A 21,656-nucleotide genomic window follows, 5' to 3' on the forward strand; every position below is an offset into this window, starting at 1 on the left:
TGAGCATTTCCTCCATTCCAAATTGCAAATGCAGCACACAGCCGATCGAGTCATATTTGACAATCCCAGTCAATAATATCTGAAAGTAATGATTTGAAAATGTTGTCTAGACGCTAGACCTCCATTAAATATTGTCATGTTATCCACAATTGAGGCGACCAACAGCTAAAAGCCCTTAGTATAAGCTAATGTTAGCTTGTAGCCTCACTTTATAACGTTATCCAGTGTTTGCACATTTCCCCTATAGCTCTATTTCATTTAAGCTGCAAGGGTTTGTCACAATTTGTAGTCGTTTTGTCCTTACTGATAAGGAGTTAGATATGGTCATGTTATCTACAATGAAGGTGGCCAGTAAGCTCTTGGTCTAGGGTCTAGGCTAATGTTTTCTGTTGTAAATAAAGCGAGATATAGTACTGACAGTGCAAGAAGTTGTAGCCTCAGTTTTTAGCTCAAAGTAAACGTGCATATTATGTGCATGCCATTATTTTCATGTTTGGTTTTCTCTTTACTGCGCAAGACTCTACCTGGCTGCTCTGCATTACAATGAGGATGCTGCACGAGACCAGGCCACCTTATCCTCTGGGGACCCTCTCTACAGGATGCATTTCCCAAAGTACAGGGAGAGTGCAGGGTGAAACCCATCAAAACCGAGACAACATTCCGTAAGTTACATAATTTTTTATTTATCAACAATAAAAGATCTGTTCATTTTGCATGCTATTGCACTATGGTGTCTTTACAATGAACAAAACAATAAATAAATGTACAATGAAATACTTTACAAACTATGTACATAGTTACAGAAGTGTTTGTGAAATATTGCACAGGGTATGTGGAACACTTGATGGGCTTCATCATGGGCGAGGTCTTTGTGGACCAAGAAGCATACAGGGAGGAACTCCTGAAAATAAGCATTCCTCCGGACCTGTCCTCAGAGTTTGAGCACCCAGAGAAGGAGGAGGAGGTGATCGCCAACTACAGTATGTGTCTCACTTCAATCCAGGGGAGGCAGTTTGAAGCCCACGTCTTGTCCTTGGCTGTCAGGAAACTCCCGACGAACACGCAGGACCACACATGACGGGATGACGACCCTTATTCTGCATCCAAGGAATCCCCAACACCAACTGACAAAGCTCCTGTAGGCAAGCTATCTGTAACGACTAAAAAAAACAAAAAACATTGCAGTAGTTAGCAGGTTACATAATCTGTCAGTTCTGTCAAAAGTGCAAAGTGCAATTGTCATATTGCATATGTCATGTTTTATTTCTGTTTTGTGTAATAAATATATTGTAATTTTATTTATATTTAAATGTGTCATGAGTGTATGTTTGATACCTGCTGAATTTGCAGACAATAGCCATACATAAAAAGAAAGAAAACAACAATTGGGGCATGTGTTGGTGTGTAAGGCCATTAGTGACCTATGAACATTAGTAAGACTAACATCTGCTTTTGCTGATAAAAACGGTAGCCTGTCACTTCTCATAAACACTGGGAAAAACTAATAAGTAACTGCTCTATTCCCCATAGCCGTAAGGCCCCACGGTCAGCTCTGTATATGTTCAGTGCGTTCTGAAGAGAATAAACATTCAGGCACACCGGGTATAAACCCGTCTGCTGCAGACGTCGTGTGATCTATAATGGTATGGTAAGGTGAGTGCTATGCTAGCACAGTCCCTAGCATTATTCGTAAATGAGTGAGTAATATGGCAGCATACTCGCTAGCTCATTTATAAATAAGTTAGTAACACGGTAAGATATTTGCAGGCCTTTCTGTATTTTAGAAAAGTTACCTGTGTAATTTCCAGGCAGCATATACTCTGCCTCAGTTGGCACTGCCCAACAATTTCCACAAGCACACCTATATAATAATTAAAATAATAATAATAATAATAAAAGCTAATCAAGTGCTGTGAATCTAGTGAAGTTTCAAATACAAGCAAATGTTAAATATTGTAAAAAGACTGGCTTTGTCACGAAAAATTACATTACGTTTACTTCGTAACAGGGTGAAGGCTAATAGCCAAGACTAATTTGGCACGTAGGAGAGATAGCAAATACATTGATTTAAAAAGTTAACAAACCATTTAGAAACTGCTTGCAGCATTCGTGAAGGTGTTTCTGCAGGTGGCTCCTCTTCATCTTGATCTAGGTCCGACTCTGGGTCGAAAATGTTGGGCTAGAGTGCGCCTCTGTATTCTGTCATTTTCACCCAAGCAGTGGAGGTTTTCACGAACAGCGTAAACATCTGACAGGTGGGGCGTGGTCAGCAGTAGCTTATTTGCATAAAAGTGATAGAGTCCTTAAACGGCTCATTCTGAAAGGGACTGAAGCTGGCAAGAATTAGGCTGCAGAGATCTCTTTATGTGAGATTGATTTTGTGCAAAAAACTTTATGAACATGTTTTGTATAGCCCATAGACCTATTCTAACTTGTTTAAAAAGAGGTATAATATGTCTCCTTTAACTATACATGATATTTTACATCACAACTTTAGCATTGTCATGCACTGGTAATTCCTTGGAATTGCATTTCTAGTTTTCTTTGTTGCTTTTTATAGGAGTTGGGGAAGGCAATATGAACACCCAGCAGTGTACTGTATGTTGGTTTCTAGGTGTGTCATTAATTTCGATTGGTTTGTTGATTTGTGGTTTGTGTGTAATTGAGTTACCTGCCCTGTTTCTGTCACCCTGGGGAAGAGGAGTTGGGGAAGGAAATATTAACACCCAGCAATGTACTGTATGTTGGTTTCCAGAGAGTAAAAGAACGAAAGGAACAGCTGTGTCGGCGTCACCATTTTTATACCACCACTTCAACCAATCACAACGCAGAGCCAATTACCACCGGTTACACTTGGTGCCGTGACTCTGTGACAGCTAGATCAACGCCTGCTTGATCGCCGGGATAGCAGCTTCACGCAGGGGGCCGTTCTACAGTATGTGTGTACGTGTGAGACAGAGGTACTCAGTAAAGTGCATAGGATATGTTCTGTTATGCTGGATAGTGACTAGAGCCTTTTTCTCATTTAATGCTATTGCCATTAATGTGACTTTTAATACTGTTACAATTTGGATCTATATAAGTTTAATTCTAGTGACATTTTAAGTTTAACACTAAAAGCTCAGCAGTGTTTTGTTTATAGGGTACTGAGCCAGGATAGTGATTGTAAAGTTTTTCGCTTCTGGTTCTGGGCTTGCAAGGACATTGCATTTTAAGTCTGTTGATACTGTAAGATGGCAGGACGAAGTAATAGCCTTGATAGGGAGTCAGTAGATGCGATTGATCCCTGTATGCTTAGGAACAGGCTGTGTCCAGGTGGTTTTGGGAGAGCTTGCCCTTTGGGAGTGCACAATATTGGTGGGGGGAAGTCAGTTAGTAGTGTGGGACTAGAGGACTTGGTTAGAGGCCCAGTGGCTACATGCAGCCCCTATGTCTACACTAGCAGCACATGCAGCCCCTATGTCTACACTAGCAGCACATGCAGTCCCTGCATCAACACATCTTACATGTGCAGCCCCTGTGCCCAACACACAAGTGATTAGTGCAGATACGCTGGGCATTATCATGTCTGATTCAGCTAAGCAGATAAGTGATAACATCACTGCCAGTATACACAGGCTGCATCAGGCCAGTAGTCAGCCACACACCAGCCACTCTTCACCACCCCTGACTGCGGCAGATGCCTCAAGAGTTAAAGTGACTGTCCAGTCGGACGCGAAACTCCCTCCCTTTTTCAGAGGCGACCACACAGACAAGTTTTCAGTTGATGAGTGGGAGGATGTGGTGATGAGCCATCTCCGTCACTTGGACAGCACAGAGCAGGAAAAGGTTGACTTTGTCATGAGTCGTCTCCTAGGCAAGGCGAGGGATGTGGTGAGGGTCTCCCTTCGGTGTAGCTCTGGATTGGCCTCTAGTGGCGGTTTATCTGTCGTGTTCGAAATCTTAAAGAGGAACTTTAGTGAGCTGACGTATTCCAACATGCCGATGAGAGACTTTTACAACACTGTTCCACGCCACAGTGAGTCGGCTATGGAGTACTGGATTCGTCTTAATAAGGCTATTGGTGTGGCAGAGGAGTGCCTGCGTCGGCAGCAGAGAGTTTTGGGTGATACTGGAGCAGAGGTAGCAGCGATGTTTGTATCTCACTGTCCGGACCCCAAACTTGCTGTGTCTCTCTCATTCAAGCCAGCAGAGCAGTGGACACTAGGAGTGAACGATTTTGGAAAAAAATCTAATTGTGATTTTTCTCACCAATATTGCGATTGCGATGCGATATGCGATTATTTTTAAGCTCTTTATCTTCTGTCTTATTCAACAAAGACAAGCAATATATTATTCTATAGTATGACCAACACAAAATTAGATAAGTTAAACATAAACTGTTCTTTCCTGGAGCCCAGGCCTATGTTATGATGGCATTAGGTCATTGAATAACATTGATGAATGAAATATTTTTTATGTAACTATTTTAATCACATTAGTAGACCTATATGTGCTATATAAATAAATATGACTTGACTTGACTATATTTGTTGAACTTCCAGCCTTGTAAACATTTAATGATTCTTATACTTCTTATATTTCTATTTTGTTTCTATTTCATGTAGATATGATCTTCTTTTGTTAGTTAACAGTTAGGTCTACATGCAGTGGCACGGACACGGCTTCTCCTTGTCCTGTGCTCTCCATACACGCACACGCGCGCGCGCACAGACCCGCTCCTCTCCTCTGTAGGCTACTTGCACGTGAATCGGAACAAACTACTGTAGATTGTTGCAGCGCAAATAAATGCGGCCGAATGGCCGTTCCGCTCGGTGTTAACTACTGCAACAATCTACAGCAACAATCTACTGCAAATGAACTAGTTTGTTCATATCACAACAAAGCCAATCGCGGAGACAAAACTTTTTAAACAGGCAAAGTTATCAGCAGTTAGCAGCATGTATGTAGCCTAGAGCCTTAGCTGGTAAGCTAATGTTAGAACAGCTGGGTTTTTGATGGTTAGCTGTGTCAACTACTTGCAGATAACATTATGCATCAATTCATTACCTGTGAGATGAAATGTTTGCGCGGCCAACCCCCTTGGATATCGCAAATGCCCCCACTGTCACTGTACTCAAAGTCCCCAGTAAACAAAGTCCCCAGTGCACAGGTTAATGGCTGCTGTGCAGCCTAAACAGTCGTGGAGTTTTAATCGTCAGCTGGACAACTTAACGGAGTTACCAGCCAGAGTAGCAGCACAGGGGAATTATGAACTAGAACCAGGGACATGGCAGGTTCGAGCAAAAGGTAATGAAGAGGTTTATTTTTAACCAAAGTAGCTCTACTGATCAGACCTTTCTTGACACTGAAGAGTCGGTGGCGCGTTGGCAAGCGCAATAAATGCGTTTTGGTGACGTCACATATTACAAAGCGTAATCGCAGCCTTTGCGGTTTGAAAATCGTGTTTCATCATATCGCGATATTATCGCAAATGCAATAAATCGTTCAGCCCTAGTGGACACTGTCAGAGATCCAGGAAAGGCTAGATGCGCGCCAGAGTGAATTGAAGAGGATTGGGGGAGTGGGTCGTCAGCCTCCTTTGCCAGTGTCCACAGACAGTGTGCGTCCACTAGCTCAGTCCACTGTCCAGCATAGTGAGCCACAATCCTTAGCTATGGCCCCTTGGATGCCCCAGTCCTGCGGCCCCGTCACGCCTGAGTCTGCTCAGCCACCCAGTTCCCCAGCAGCTGAACCAAGCCTGTCTCATGTGGTGAACATCTTGGACAAAGTACTTTCGGTGTGCACTGCCTCAGTGTCCCCACGCACCATGCCAACTCAGCGGAGCCAGGTCCGTCACAGTGAGACACGCCTGCCATGCAGAGTATGTGGCACACTGCAGCACTCCCCATTCAGCCACTGCAAAATGGACCGGCTTTGCCATCACTGTCTGCAGCCTGGGCACGTCAAGAGTGGATGTCCTACAGCACGTCAACATCAGGTTGGTGCTGGCCATGCCCCAGCCACACAGTTAAACTAGATAGCCCATGTAGTGCGAGGGGCATCATGGGCTCTTCTGCTGAAACCCTCTGTGACAATGACTTTGAATCTGTTTATGTAAATAGTTGCACTCTTTTGCCAGCCAACACTACAGCCATTTACCTCAATTCGCAGCGGCTTGAGGGCGCCAGTGACCTCTTTTACACTCCAGTTGTAGACAGCGGCCTTGTTTCATTGAAAGGCATGTTGGATTCAGGATCCATGTCATGTACGCTGAGTGAGGAGGGTGAAACACAGTTAAGAACTTCTGGTGTTCTCCCCTGTCCACAACCAGTTCCCAGCAATATCGTTCTCATCGGTTGTGGTGGGCTTTCCACATGCCCTAAGTGCATATACGAGCTGGAGATTGAGGTATCTGGATCAAAGTTCCTGGTGCCCACTTTTGTGATATCTGGCCAGCGCGATGACAAACACTCCAACACCGTTACAGTCTCCAAAGCAGTGTCTGGATGCCTGCGGCCTTGGAGATGTTGACATTGATGCGTGTGAGGTTTTGAATGAGTGGAAGTCCAGGCTGGCTGAGCTGCTTTCCCGATTTCATGACGTCTTTTCCAAGGACAAGCTTGACTGTGGAGAGGCAAAAGATTTTGTACACCGCATCCACCTCACTGACGATCGCCCATTTTACCGCCGTATTCCCCCTGCTCATTATCACAAGTTGAGAGAAGTCCTGAGTGACATGGAGGAGAAGAGAATAATCAGAAAGTCCATCAGTGAATATGCCTCGCCTTTAGTGATGGTCTGAAAGAAGAATGGAGATCTCAGGTTATGCACAGACTTCCGCTGGCTTAATGCAAAAACTGTGAAGGATGCACATCCCTTGCCACACCAGTCTGACTGTCTCGCTGCCCTAGGTGGAAATGCATTGTTCAGCAACATGGATTTGACATCTGGGTTTTATAACATTCCCCTCCATGAGTCTGACAAGAAGTACACAGCCTTCACAACACCGCTTGGACTTTACGAGTATAATAGACTCCCCCAAGGTCTGTGTAACAGTCCAGCTTCATTCATGCGCATGATGTTGAGCATTTTTGGTGACCTCAACTTTTCCACCCTTTTATGCTATTTGGATGATCTTCTAGTCTTTGCTCCATCTGAGGCTGAAGCCCTGTGGCGTCTTGAGGTTATATTCACCAGGTTAAGGGCACACAACCTGAAGCTTTCCCAGAAGAAATGCCACTTTTTGGCCAAGTCTGTTAAGTTTTTAGGGCATGTTGTGAATGTGGCTGGTGTGTCTGTTGATCAGGAGAAGGTTGATGTCATCTCAGGCTTCACCACACAGGATCTAATGATGGCGGACGGGTGCACACCTTCTCAGAAGAGAGTTCGCTCCTTCCTGGGAATGGTGATGTATTACCAACATTTTATCCCTGGCTGTTCCTCTATCGCCAAGCCACTGTTTGCGCTGACCGCTGGACAGAAGCGTAGGGGTAGGCATGACAGGAAGCTCCAGAGGCCTGGCACCTACCGTGAGCTGTCTCCGGGTGATTGGACTCCAGCCTGTGTTAAAGCTTTTGAGGACCTCAAGGGGGCACTAATGACCAGTGTTGTTCTAGCCCATCCGAACTTCAGCAAACCGTTCATCCTGTGCACTGATGCTTCCCTTGATGGCTTGGGGGCTGTTTTGTCTCAGGTTCCTGAGGGTGAAGACAAAGCCAGGCCTATAGCATTCGCCAGTAAGTCTCTCAGTCGGAGCCAGGCCAATTATCCAGCACATCGGCTTGAGTTTTTGGCTCTTAAGTGGGCCGTGTGTGATAAGCTTAGTCACTGGCTCAAAGGTCACACCTTCACCATCTGGACAGACAACAACCCTCTCACGTACATTCTGACAAAGCCAAAGTTAGATGCATGTGAGCAGCGGTGGGTCTCAAAGCTGGCGCCGTACACTTTTGACATCAAACATGTTCCTGGGACGAAAAACGTGGTGGCTGATGCTCTGAGTCGTGACCCCTTTGTGAAGCCTGTCAGCCAGCAGCTCTTGTCCGAGTCCTACTTAGATCTGCTGCAACGAGCCTCTGAAGTGGACAACAGCTGTGTTCAGGACATGTTCTGCCTTACTTGTAATCCTCAGACCATGACTGACTCTTACCTCAGTGTGGAGCGACCCCTTTCTATGCCAGGTGATGACGTGTCGGCTGCCTTGGACACGCTGGATGTTTGGGAACATGGGGCTCAACAGCGGGCCATTTCCCTCGGTGACCACCTGACGAGTTTGGGGAATTGTGGTCCAGACACACTCCACACGTGGTCGACGGATGAGCTGAGAGCCCGCCAGCTACAGGGTGCGTCCATTTCCAGAGTGATTTTCTATGTTGACCGGAAACTGAGACCGTCAAGGCGTAAACGTGCTCAAGAGAATCACCTGGCCTTGAAAATGCTGCGGCAATGGCAAAGGTTCCAGGTCAGAGATGGCATTCTCTACCGTGTTTCCAAAGACCCCCTCACCAACACCAAGAGGTTCCAGTATGTTGTGCCTAACTCTCTGAAAGCTGAGGCATTGGCTGGCGTGCATGACTTGGCCGGTCACCAAGGTCAACCTCGCACACTCTCCCTTGCTCATCAGAGGTTTTTCTGGTACGACATGGAAAAAGATGTTAGGAGTCATGTTAGAAACTGTGTGAGATGTGTCCTCAGCAAAACCCCTGAGCCAGCAGCCAGAGCTCCCCTGCAGAGCATCAAAACAGCTGAGAATTATTTCCCATCTCAAACCCTCTCTGTCTCCCATGGACTTAGAAACAGTAATTCATGCATTTGTTACATCGCGGTTAGATTATTGCAACTCCCTCTATCTTGGTCTCCCCCAGTCCCAACTTTCTCGTCTGCAATTGGTACAAAATGCAGCTGCTAGGATGCTTACTGGCACCAAGAAATACCAACACATCACCCCTGTTCTGGCCTCCTTACACTGGCTCCCCATTAGCTTTAGGGTCTACTTCAAAGTCCTTCTGATTGTTTATAGGGCATTACATGGGTTGGCTCCCTCATATATTTCAGACCTCCTCCGTCCCCTCTCAGCATCCAGGTCCCTTAGATCTGCCGACAAGGGTCTTCTCTCTGTGGCCCGCACCCGCCTCAAACAAAGAGGCGATAGAGCTTTTGCCCCACGTCTGTGGAATTGTCTGCCCCCAGATGTTAGACTGTCTCCCTCCATCACCACTTTTAAATCACGACTAAAGACCCACCTTTACTCCTTGGCCTTCCCTGCTTCCTAGCTGTCCTTCATATTCAAGTGTCTTCTGTACTGTTGCTATTTATTTGTTTAGGGCTGTCTATTTGTCTATTGTATTTCTGTATTTGTCTTGCTTCTCTCTGTGCTTGCCTTTTATATTTTGCTTGTTCTGATTTGCTTTTATTTTCTATTTTTTAGCCATATCCTCTGTGCAGCACTTTGGTTAGTGGAAACTGTTTTAAATGTGCTCTATAAATTAAATTTACTTACTTTACTTACTTACAAAACATCCGCCCCTCTGGAGCTCGTCTGCATTGATTTCTGGTCTGCAGAGGACAGGAACAACAAGTCCGTGGACGTCTTGGTCATCACTGACCACTTCACTAAGCTAGCTCACACGTTCCCCTGTCAAGACCAGACGGCTAAGCGGGTAGCAAAGAAGCTCTGGGACAACTTTTTCTGTGTGTATGGCTTTCCCATCCGCCTAAAAGTCATGTAGGTGTGTGTGTGTGTGGGGGGTGGGGGTGGTCATGAGTGCTGAGGAGTGAATGAGTGCAAAGTCAGTATAGTGTGAGTTCAGAGTTGGGAAATGTTTGAGAGTGCTGAGGAGTGAATGTGTGCAAAGGCAGTATAGTGTGAGTTCAGAGTTATGGATAAAAACTTCTCCTGAGTCTCTCAGTCCTGGCTTTGTGACTACATAGGCGTCTTCTTGATTTCAGCGGTAGGAATAATCCATTGTTAGGATGAGAAGAGTCCTACAGGATCGTTTAGGCTCTTAGGAGTACTCTACTGGAATAGATATCTTGTAGAGCAGGGAGTTGAGTTCTTATAGAGTACTACAATCTCTAACTGTGGAGTTCCCATACCAGGTGATGATGCTACCAGTTAGAACACTCTCAACCACTGAAGTGTAGAAGGCCTTCATGATGGATGTAGAAACTTTAAATTTCCTTAGATGAAGGAAGTAGAGTCGTTGTCTGGACTCCTTCAGAACATATTGAGTGTTAACAGTCCATGTTAAGTCTTCAGTAAGGTGGACACTAAGGTATTTAAAACCAAGTTGCCAATTGTGTATCAACAACACTCAATAACAGTTTATGTGATGTGCTAATCAATTAAATTCCCAACAATTTGACAACAGCTAGTTCTGGAGTAGCCTATGCTATTCAACTAGCCCGCTTGCTTGCGAGACTCAGGCTGTGCAGTCGGCAGTGGCACCCGCTTCCTTATTTGGGTTTTGGGTTGCCAGGTTTTAGCCTATACATACAGTCGGCAACTAGTCATAATTGTGGTTACCGCCCCCAGTTGCCGTGGTTACCGTGGCTAAAAAAGCCCCCGAGGGTGAAAACATTTGTTTCGATTGCATGTAATCTAATGGAGGGGCACCAGCTTGAGTACAGAAAGCCCCTATAAAAATATTAAATCTTTTAGCAAACATCACTAAACGGCACAAACACGTTTCAACTGAGAGTTATCTGTGTGTCAAGGAGGTTAAGGGTAACATTAAGTTCCTTCATTTTCCAGTTAAACGGCCAGAACTGTCTCGAGTGTACTCATTGTAGAACTGCTTTCAATGGCCAGACTGTGTAGCTCGGTTTAGCAGGCTAACCCTTTTGCCTTAACATCACATACTCGTAAGTTGCATCTGAATTTATTCTCACATGAATGCACATTCCCTACAATGGCCGTGGGAATAGTTTTAACAAGTAATGTGTACCAGTTGGTTATGTTACACTGACGATATAAAGTTAGCCAGTTAGCAACCTAATGATGCTACCATTAAATATATAGCTTCCAGAGAAATTTGTTGTCAACATTGGGAATCGAGGGTGAATTAAGTTGTTAGCATACACTGGGCAGTTAAGTAAACACAATTCCTTCAAATTATTGTTTTCAGAAACAAGCAGAACTCCACCCGAATGTAAAACGAATGTATAAAGTCTAACTGTTAGCGAGTTCGCCCATTGACTTCCATTGTGTGAGGTTAGCATGCTTTCCCCCTCGTGGGGGGCGGTAACCTTTCCGAACGTCGTTTCCAAACCGACTGTATGTATGACAAAACGGTTGAAATTGAAAGTAAGTGATCGTGTATGTATAGGGTGTAGTTCATACACAATCTGGCAACCTGGGAGATGTCAGACTAACAAAGAAGTTTGATGGCCATGCAAATTACGGGAGTTTTCCGGGAGAAATAACAAAAAGGGAGGGTGCTGGGAGATGACTTTGAAATACGGGAGAACTCGGGAAAAACGGGAGTGTTGACAGGTATGAGCTAAGGTAACATTTTAAACGGAGAAGTGTAATTTCTTTGAAATGACAACTAGCTGAATAACATTACTGACATTAGTTGAAGTGGATAGTTTATACTCAAGTGAATTTGCAACATGTGAATTTGCAAGTATATTAAGTTTAAACTAAGTCCTTCAACTACTAGTCACTTGTTAGCGCATAGCTGTATTGACATAGCTACTCCCATCCACTTGTATATCCCTTAGCTAGCTAGCTCAGTTCACATGACTAATTAAATTATTCACATCATGTCCTAAAGAATGATTCATTGATATCATACATGATTATAGACAATAATACTGTGAACACAATTATGTTTATCTGTTCTTATTGCTTATTAAGAGAGAACGTTTATTTAGTGATGTAAGGTGACACTCCCACTTATGCAGACCGGAACTGTCCCGTTTTGCTCCCATAGTAACGAATTACGTTGCTCTATCTTGCTAGTAATCAAGGATCTTTGGCTGCACTGCTTGTGAAAGAAGGGGTGGGGGAGGGGAGCTTGCAGCCAAGTGTCGGAAAAATGCATGCAACACAGAACCCGCTTCTCGCATCAGTCCCTGACAGTAGGCTAGAATAGGCCTACAACATATGCATCGGGAAAAACACTTTGAGGATAAGCGCAGCAGCAGTTTGTGACGTTGTTTAGTGTAACCTCATGTATGAAAACTAGTATTGCCAACAATTTTTTTACCGTTTACCAACAAAACTAGATGTGCGCGCAGACGTGGGGCAGAAGACGCTTGGTGGCCGTCCACAACATTATAAACTTAACCTTATAGTCGGCTGCTGTAAGCTACAATCACATTTTTTTGTATACCCCTGCTGTCTCAATGATAATATCATCTCATTTCAGACTATATTTCAGAGTTTGCCGTTTATTTGCATTATAAATATAACGATCGTAGGCTATTTTGTCATTTTTGGCGAAGACATGCATTCCGTTAGGGATATTGAACATATTGAACATTCTCTAACCATTGTGATTTCGAATTGGTGCAGTTTTCCTCTTTTGCCTCTTAGTTGCGCACGCATGTTTCCGTGACGTTAGAACGTACGGAAAATCCATGTATTGTAGCAGGGTTAATTATGCTTCCCTGAATTCCCCCACCGTTTCTACAAGTTCTATTGTAGTTTCCCACGCCTCTGAGGTACAGTAGGTTGTAGGGGGGTGTGGCTTGGGTGTGGCAGGGGTCGGTTCCCACGCTGAAGACCCCTTAAGTGTTCATGTAGCCCCCTCCTCTGCCTCTTTTGCTACTGTCCTAAGGCAGAGGTATGTGGAGTCTTGCAGACAATACATCATATCTTTTATTTATGCTTTAATGGTTACTTGTATGGTGCATTTTTCACATAGAACTGTTTTCTGATGTTGCACACCTTATATACGAGTTATGTTTGTTTAATCACTGTTTTTATGTTAGCTCGTTACACAATGCACATTACTTTAGTACTACATGCTACAGTCTGCTAACGTGGCTGCAGGTGTAGCGACGTTAACTAGTTAGCTAGACCTTCATACTGGTGAATTGACTGAATGCATTTAAATGTGGTTTACCTGTTTGATTGGCAGGAGCTGTGATGCGACTGGCTCGCTCCCTGTCTGATGTGTTTGTTTTGTCCTATATTTCAGGTATGCCATGTTTGTTTTATGTACTTCTGTTATTGTCTATTCACATGTACTTTTGTGGCGACGCTGTTAACTGCGTGTCTCGTAGTCTTGCCGCGCGCACTCTTTTGCTACTGTCCTAAGGCAGAGGAGCTGTGATGCGACTGGCTCGCTCCCTGTCTGATGTGTTTGTTTTGTCCTATATTTCAGTAAAAGAGTCAAAGACCAGGTCGGTTGTGGCGTCTCTCATTATACACAACACAACGCAGAGAACGTGGTAGAGGGAAAACTACCTCTGTTACACTGGTGCCGATTGACCCGTCGTTTGTTCAGCTGAAGCCGAACGCTGGGGTTGCTGCATCGAGGAGACGTTCGACCGGACCTGTTGCTGCGTTCTTCATCGGAGCAGTCTGCTGTCGTCGGAGCCCCTGTCGTCTGCACGAACTGCCATTGTGCGCATGTATCTTTTACAAAGACTCTTACGTTGCAGTTTTAATTATCTGTTCCTGCATTTGCTTGGGTGATACGTGAGAGCATTGTGTATGTATATATAACTGTGATTTTTTTATTATTTTTTTTTTTAATTCCTTTTGAGTGGGTAGTTTACCATGGATGTTAGGGGTGGTAGTCCTGGGCATTCTAGTTTTGGGAGAGGCCATCTAACATTTACCTTGGATCACGCTGGCAGGGGTATGGATAGTGGGTACTCTAGTGTTGGGAGGGGGAGGGGCCTTCTCACATGTAGTACTCCAGGTAGCCCTGGTTTAGCTGATGGTAACAGGGTTACATCATTTACGCCTATGCGTCAGGATGTGTTACCACTCAATTTCACTGAGTCGGACATTCCAGTCCAGTTGAGTAGTGAGCAGGCGAAAGAGATCAGTGCTAATATTAGTCAGTCTGTCACTGCGAGTCTTTTGAAGAATATTCAGTCAGGTTCACCTACACCTCTCGCTGTAGGCCATTCCCCAGGGGGTGGTGCTTTCATGGATGCTTCGAAATTTAATCTCGTCCTCAAGTCTGAGAGGAAAGAGCCACCTTTCTTTAGAGGTGATAGCTCGGATAAGTTCACTCTGTGTGAATGGGAGGGATTGATGAGGGGGTATCTGAGTAAGAGTAGTTACACTGGGAGGGAACTGGTGGACGAGCTCCTTAGCAGACTGTTGGGCCGCGCCAGGGATGTAGCTAGGATTTGGCTCCGTAGTAATGTCCAGGTGTCTACTTCTGGTGATGTGAATGCTGTCTTTCGCCTCCTCAGGCAGCATTTTGACAGTGCTGTGCATTCAGGTATGCCTATTGCTGACTTCTACGCTACCACACCGTATACCAATGAGCAACCTCTTGATTATTGGATTAGGTTGAATAAAGCGGCGGAGGTAGCAGAACAGTCTATGGGGAATGATGGTAGGTCAGTGTGGCTGCAGACTGTAGAAGTCGCTGCCATGTTTATTAGGCATTGCCCTGACCGGGACCTGTCTGTGATGTTTCTAAGCAAGCCTCAGAATGAGTGGACGGCCTGTGAAGTTCAGGCACGTCTGGATGAGTTTTTAAGAAATCGCAAGGGTCAGAGGGGTCGTGTGTCACAGCACACTGTTTCTGCTGTCACGCCTGTAACTGAGGCTGAGAGTGGCATTATGCTGTCTGGTGGGTCTGCAGTGGGGGTGGGCAAGCCAGATAGCGAGGCTACAGAGGGCACCACGCTGGACAGGTTACTGGGCATGCTTGAGAAGGCATTAGTGTGCAATGTGCAGGCTGCTCAGCATACTTACCCTAAGCAGAATGTGAAGCGCAGTTTCAAGTGTGATGTGTGTCAGAGTGCTGATCACTCTACACAGTCTCACTGTAGGTTACATAGGTTGTGCTTTTCGTGCTTCAGTCCTGAGCACACTCGTGCACAGTGTCAGGGTAGGTCTCAGGGTTTAGGGCGTGCTGTTGGTTCTGCTGTAGTGGGGACTGCGCAGAGGCCGAGGCCGCCTCAGGGAAACTAGGAAGCCTCCATTCAGAGGAGGGCAGTGGCAGGCATCTGAGTTTACCCTCCAACTTAAATGATGATATTGAGTCTGTGTATTCATATTTGTGTGAGAAATTGCCGAAATCAAGTAAAATAGTCATGCAAAACACCATGAAAGCTGCGCAGAGTGACAGTCTGTTTTACACGTCTGTGTTGGTGCAGGGCAAAGTTGAATTGAAGGGGATGTTGGATACTGGGTCAATGGCGACCACGCTTAGTGCAGACGTTGTACCGCGTCTGAGGGAAGCCGGTGTGTTGCCAGGTGAGTCTCCAGTCCCTGTTGATATTGTCCTGGTTGGCTGTGGGGGTAAGCAGACTAGTCCTCTGGGTGTATGCGATTTGGTTATTGAAATGTATGGATTCAGTTTTGAGGTCCCAGTGTTAATTGTTGAGGGACAGGTGGATCCCTTGATTGTCGGCACAAATGTTTTGAAGCCTTTGATTAGGCAGTTTAAATCCAGTGATGCTTTCTGGCGGGTTGTGAGCCAGCCTGATGTTGCAGGTCAGAATGATAATAGTCAGTTTTTGCGTCTGTTATCCAGTCTGGAGAGATGGAGAGGGGGGTCCATCCCAGATAAAGTGGGCACACTGAGGCTGAGAAGTGCAGTCACGCTACAGCCCATGACTGAACACCTTGTGTGGGGTAGGTTACCGCCTAAGACGCGCATCTCTGTCGGCAGCACGGTTGCTGTGGAGCCCAGCACTTCGCGCTGTATTAATAGGCAGATGCTAGTAGGGCGTGTTGTCTCTCCTATGTGGGGAGATGGGTGGCTTCCAGTCAAGGTTTTTAATCCCACGTCAGCTGCAGTAACCTTACGCAAAAATGCGAAGGTAGCTGATGTATATCCATGCGTTGCACTGGAGGATTTTGATCAGGACTTTGTTTCACAGCATGCAGCTAAAGTGAGTGCAGGTGGCTCTCATGGCAGCTTATCTGTCAAGAGTGATCTTGGCAGCAGTGTTGCTAATGGTGACTCTTCGCTGCAGGGTCTTGGACTGGGTGCTATACCCATTGACAGTTGTCAGGTCTCCTCTTATTGGAAGGATAAGTTAGTTGACCTAATAAAAGAACATGAGTCTGTCTTTTCTCGTCACCGTCTTGACTGTGGTGAGGCGCATGGGTTCTGCCACAGGATTAGGTTGACTGATGACCGTCCATTCAGATTGCCATATCGCAGATTGTCCCCGGCCCACTACCAGAGGTTGAAAGAGACTTTGGATGAGATGGAGGAGAAGGAAATTATTAGAAAGTCTAGTAGTGAGTACGCTTCTCCACTGGTGCTGGTGTGGAAGAAAAACGGAGATCTGCGGATATGCACTGACTTTAGGTGGCTTAATGCGCGCACTGTGAAAGACGCCCACCCACTTCCCCACCAGGCTGATGTCCTTGCAGCTTTAGGTGGCAATGTGTTTTTCTCCACCATGGATCTCACGTCGGGTTATTACAATGTGCCGTTACATGAGGATGACAAGAAATATACAGCCTTTTCATCGCCATTAGGGTTGCATGAATATAACCGGCTCCCTCAGGGCCTTTGCAATAGCCCAGCTACATTTATGAGGATGATGCTCTCTGTCTTTGGCGATCAAAATTTCTTAAGTCTCCTGTGCTATTTGGATGATGTCCTTGTATTTGGCAGGTCTGAAGGGGAAAGTTTGCAGCGCTTACGCATGGTGTTTGAACGGCTGAAAGAGCACAACTTGAAGCTGTCGCCTGCTAAGTGCAATTTTCTTAGGAGATCTGTGAAGTTTTTAGGGCATATAATTTCTCAGGATGGCGTGGCTAGTGATCCAGATAAGGTTGAGGCTATTGTGAATGTTTCACAGTCAGATTTGATGGAGGCTGATGGCGTCACGCCATCTGCAAGCAAGATCCGCTCCTTTTTAGGCATGGTGGTTTACTACCAGCATTTCATTGAAAACTGTTCTGTGATTGCGAGGCCACTTTTTGCACTTACAGGTGGGTCTAAGCGACCACGCAGGGGTAAAGGTGTGAGTAGACCTGTGCAGAGGAGGAAGCTCTGCCCTCAGGACTGGTCCCCTGAGTGTGCAGAAGCTTTCCAGAGCCTTAAGTATGCACTGGTGAGTAGTGTGCCTTTAGCGCATCCAGATTTCTCAAAGCCTTTTCTCTTGTCTGTTGATGCCTCCGCTAGTGGTCTTGGGGCTGTTCTGTCTCAGGTGCAGCCTGGTGAGGACAAAGCTCGGCCTATTGCTTTTGCGAGCAAGTCGCTGAATCATGCCCAGTCTAAATACCCTGCTCATCGGCTGGAGTTCTTTGCGATGAAGTGGGCTATTTGTGATAAATTTAGTCACTGGTTGCGGGGCCACAGGTTCACTGTATGGACTGATAACAACCCCCTTAAGTATGTTTTGACGAAGCCGAAGCTGGATGCTTGTGAGCAACGCTGGGTGGCTAGGCTGGCGGCCTTTGACTTTGACATCTTGTATATCCCAGGCCCTAAGAATGTGGTGGCGGATGCCCTTAGCAGAGAGCCATTTGTGAGATCCAGAGTTATGCATCGCCTGACCAGAACACCCTATGTTGAGTTGCTTAAAGAAGCAGAGAATTTGCAGGTGGATTCAGTTCAGGACATGTTTCGCCTATCCTCTGAGCTTGCTGAAATGAGAGAGCGGCAAGCTGCCTCCGTGGCTGACGGTCTGTGTGTTGGGGCCACCCATGCTGTTCGGGGCATGGCTGCGGGGTCTTTTGGTGTGTGTGTTGGGGCCACACATGCCCCTGAGACTTCTGCCTCTGACCATGTGTGTGTTGGGGCCACACATGTGGGTCAGAGTGAGGCTTCTGCATCTCTTGGCGTGTGTGTTGAGGCCACACATGTCATTCAGAACATGGCGGGAGGTGGGGTCTCGCGTGAGGAGGTCTCTGCTGTGCTGCAATCTTCTCGTAATTGGGAGGATGGTGCTAAGCTTAGGGCTATCTCTCATGCTCAGCAGTTGAGGGCCATGTCCATGACTGGGCAGGATACTTTGCCTGTTTTCAGTCATGAGGAACTGTATGACAAACAGTGTCAGGATCTCACCATTAGCAGGGTCAGGTTCTTTGTTGATAGGGGGCGACGCCCCTCTAGGCGTGAGCGGGTACATGAATCCCGGGAGACACTGAGGACTTTAAGGCAGTGGGGTAAACTGACAACACGATTAGGTGTGCTGTACAGGGTGGCTAAGAATCCTGTGTCTAGAAAAAATGCCTTCCAGTATGTGGTGCCCGAAGCACTGAGGTCCATGGTTCTGAAAGGGGTTCATGACGAGGCAGGTCACCAGGGCCAGCAACGTACTCTGTGGCTGGCAAGACAAAGGTTTTACTGGGACACGCTTGAAAGGGATGTCAGGGATTATGTTCACAGGTGCAAGAGGTGTGTGGTTAGCAAGGCTCCGGAACCTGAGGCTAGGGCTCCTCTCGTTTCCATTGCTACCTCAGCTCCTTTGGAATTAGTCTGCATTGATTTTTGGTCTGCAGAAGATTCTAATAATAAGTCCATTGATGTCCTCGTGGTGACAGATCACTTCACTAAGCTGGCGTGTGCCTATCCCTGCCCTAATCAGTCTGCTAAGTCTGTAGCTCGGGTGCTGTGGAATAAGTTCTTCTGTGTGTATGGTTTCCCTGTTTGTATTCACTCAGATCAGGGGGCTAATTTTGAAAGCGCTTTAATTGCGGAGCTGCTTCTGCTAGCTGGGGTGGACAAGTCTCACACCACCCCGTATCACCCCATGGGGAATGGTCAAGCAGAGAGGATGAACCGCACTTTAGGGAATATGATAAGGGCCCTACCCCCTAGGTCAAAGGTCAAGTGGCCCCAGCTTCTTAATAACCTCACCTTTGCGTACAACTGTACTATTCATGAGACCACAGGTTTCCCTCCTTTCTTTTTGATGTATGGCCGCACTCCTAGGTTGCCTGTTGACTTGATGTTTAAAAATGTTCTGTTGGATGGGGACACAGTAGACATTGACACTTACGTGGCATCACTGGGTAAGGACCTGAGGGAGGCTATGGCTTTAGCTCAGTCTAACACTGAGAAGCAGCAGCACAGGCAGGCTGAGCTGTACAATAGGAGAGCTAAGGGGCAACCTGTTGTAGTTGGTGATAGGGTCCTGCTGGCCAATAAGGGGGAGCGGGGCAAGAAGAAGCTGGCGGATAAGTGGGAGGGGACCATTTACACTGTAGTTTCTGTGAACTACTCCACTCACACTTTCCGAATTAGGAGTCCAACGGGTACTGTGAAAACTGTGCATAGGAATCTCATCTTGCCGGTTAACTTCTTGCCACTGACCAACGTGGATGATGATGAGCATCTGTCATTTTCTGGTGGCAGCATTAGTGAGGTGGGCAGCTCACAGTTCAGTGGGGATCGTGCTTCTATTGACAGAACTGTATCATGGGTGGCTGGACTTCCTGGTGCTTCCACTTCGCCTAGTAGCGACACAGGGGATCCGCAGGGGATTCAAGTGGCTCCGGACACAGGTAGTTCGGACTCAGTAAGCACTGTTCCGTCTTTGCACAGCAGGAATTCTGGCTGTGCTGTGCCAAGTGATTGTGCCGAAGAGTCTTTGTCCGTTGAGCCCCCCTCAACTTTTAGGTCTGCTGCTCACACCCGTGCTTCACCTGGTCATTATGGGGGTGGGTTACGCACTAGGCGGGGTAGACTGGTTAGGCCGGTGAAGAGGCTTATACAGACTATGGCTCTCCAGTGGGTGCGGAGTCTTCTAAGAGGAGCTCTGTAGGGAGATTTCTTTTTGTTTGTTTGTTTGTTTTCTTTTGTGAAATACTGTTTTTTTTTCCTCCATACTGTATATCTTTCCTTGTGGGGAAAGAATGTCATAATTTTCTGCCTATTGCATTAGGCTATGGTTGTAGGTGGGTGTACCCCAGTTGGTAAGGTGTATATGGCACCTTTTTCCTGTGATAAGTTAGAGCCAAGCTAACCCCTCTAGCTGGCTTCTTACTTCTCTAGTCCGTCACTGGACAGCATTCATGTGTTGGTGGACTTTCTGTCCTTATTGTGGGTTCACTGTCCTGCATGCTATGTATTTTTTTTATTTGTTTTGTTTGTTTTCTTCATGAGTGAAATTCAGTGAAGTTAGTGGGGGTGAGTGTAGCAGGGTTAATTATGCTTCCCTGAATTCCCCCACCGTTTCTACAAGTTCTATTGTAGTTTCCCACGCCTCTGAGGTACAGTAGGTTGTAGGGGGGTGTGGCTTGGGTGTGGCAGGGGTCGGTTCCCACGCTGAAGACCCCTTAAGTGTTCATGTAGCCCCCTCCTCTGCCTCTTTTGCTACTGTCCTAAGGCAGAGGTATGTGGAGTCTTGCAGACAATACATCATATCTTTTATTTATGCTTTAATGGTTACTTGTATGGTGCATTTTTCACATAGAACTGTTTTCTGATGTTGCACACCTTATATACGAGTTATGTTTGTTTAATCACTGTTTTTATGTTAGCTCGTTACACAATGCACATTACTTTAGTACTACATGCTACAGTCTGCTAACGTGGCTGCAGGTGTAGCGACGTTAACTAGTTAGCTAGACCTTCATACTGGTGAATTGACTGAATGCATTTAAATGTGGTTTACCTGTTTGATTGGCAGGAGCTGTGATGCGACTGGCTCGCTCCCTGTCTGATGTGTTTGTTTTGTCCTATATTTCAGGTATGCCATGTTTGTTTTATGTACTTCTGTTATTGTCTATTCACATGTACTTTTGTGGCGACGCTGTTAACTGCGTGTCTCGTAGTCTTGCCGCGCGCACTCTTTTGCTACTGTCCTAAGGCAGAGGAGCTGTGATGCGACTGGCTCGCTCCCTGTCTGATGTGTTTGTTTTGTCCTATATTTCAGTAAAAGAGTCAAAGACCAGGTCGGTTGTGGCGTCTCTCATTATACACAACACAACGCAGAGAACGTGGTAGAGGGAAAACTACCTCTGTTACATACAATGATGTTGCAATAGCCTACAAAAATATGCGCGTGTTAGTTTAGTGATGTTTTGCTACCTATGTTTGACCTAGACTCTGCTTCCATTGATGCATAATGTTATTTCTCCGTATGGTAAATAAAGTCAATTTTCGACCACCACCGCCTCAGATAGTAGGGGTGTAACGGTTCATGTATTCGTATTGAACCGAAACGGTACGGGCGTCACGGTTCGGTGCATGAATTTACACGGAGAATACACGGTATAAAAAAACATAAAACTCGTGTGCATATTAATTAATGTAATGCGCAACTACTGTTAAGTAGCCTACTGTACGAGAGTTACGAGAGTTCTTTAGCGGCACTTAACGTCGAAGGGCAAAGTCACGTGACTTCTAGTTGTAGTCTGTTTATGAAATGAAAGGAGCAATTTAGTTTTTTTAAAAGAAGGCAAAATAGTGTGATATTTTGGCAGAAATTAATAAAGCCATTGCAGCCAAACTATGTTCTATTATAGGCTGATGTGCACATAGTGATATTAACACCTGGGTGTCCAGTCGTCTCGTGTGTTGAATCGTGGAAATAAATAGACGAACAATTTTGGAATTTGC

The 21,656-nt window shown here is 45.9% G+C and overlaps 1 protein-coding gene and 1 long non-coding RNA gene across 6 annotated transcripts in view; both read right to left on the minus strand.

Moving 5' to 3' along the window:
* The window catches only part of LOC143116548 (inactive carboxypeptidase-like protein X2), a 309,062-nt gene that overhangs the window by 233,349 nt on the left and 54,057 nt on the right, over positions 1–21,656 (minus strand). The gene's annotated exons all lie outside the window — the stretch shown is intronic.
* LOC143116554 (uncharacterized) lies at positions 664–2,984 on the minus strand. Of its 2 annotated transcripts, XR_012985840.1 has the most exons (3): positions 2,085–2,984; positions 1,514–1,861; positions 664–1,160 (listed from the first exon to the last, which is right to left on the minus strand). It is a non-coding gene; the product is annotated as an uncharacterized LOC143116554 (long non-coding RNA). The 2 variants fall into 2 exon arrangements; XR_012985839.1 differs by lacking the exon at positions 1,514–1,861.

The sequence above is a fragment of the Alosa pseudoharengus genome, unplaced genomic scaffold (assembly GCF_046254945.1).
Source record: "Alosa pseudoharengus isolate Yale_2024_CS ecotype anadromous, Long Island Sound unplaced genomic scaffold, YU_APseudo_1.1 YU_APseudo_1.1_scf_11, whole genome shotgun sequence".
NCBI lineage: Eukaryota > Metazoa > Chordata > Actinopteri > Clupeiformes > Clupeidae > Alosa > Alosa pseudoharengus.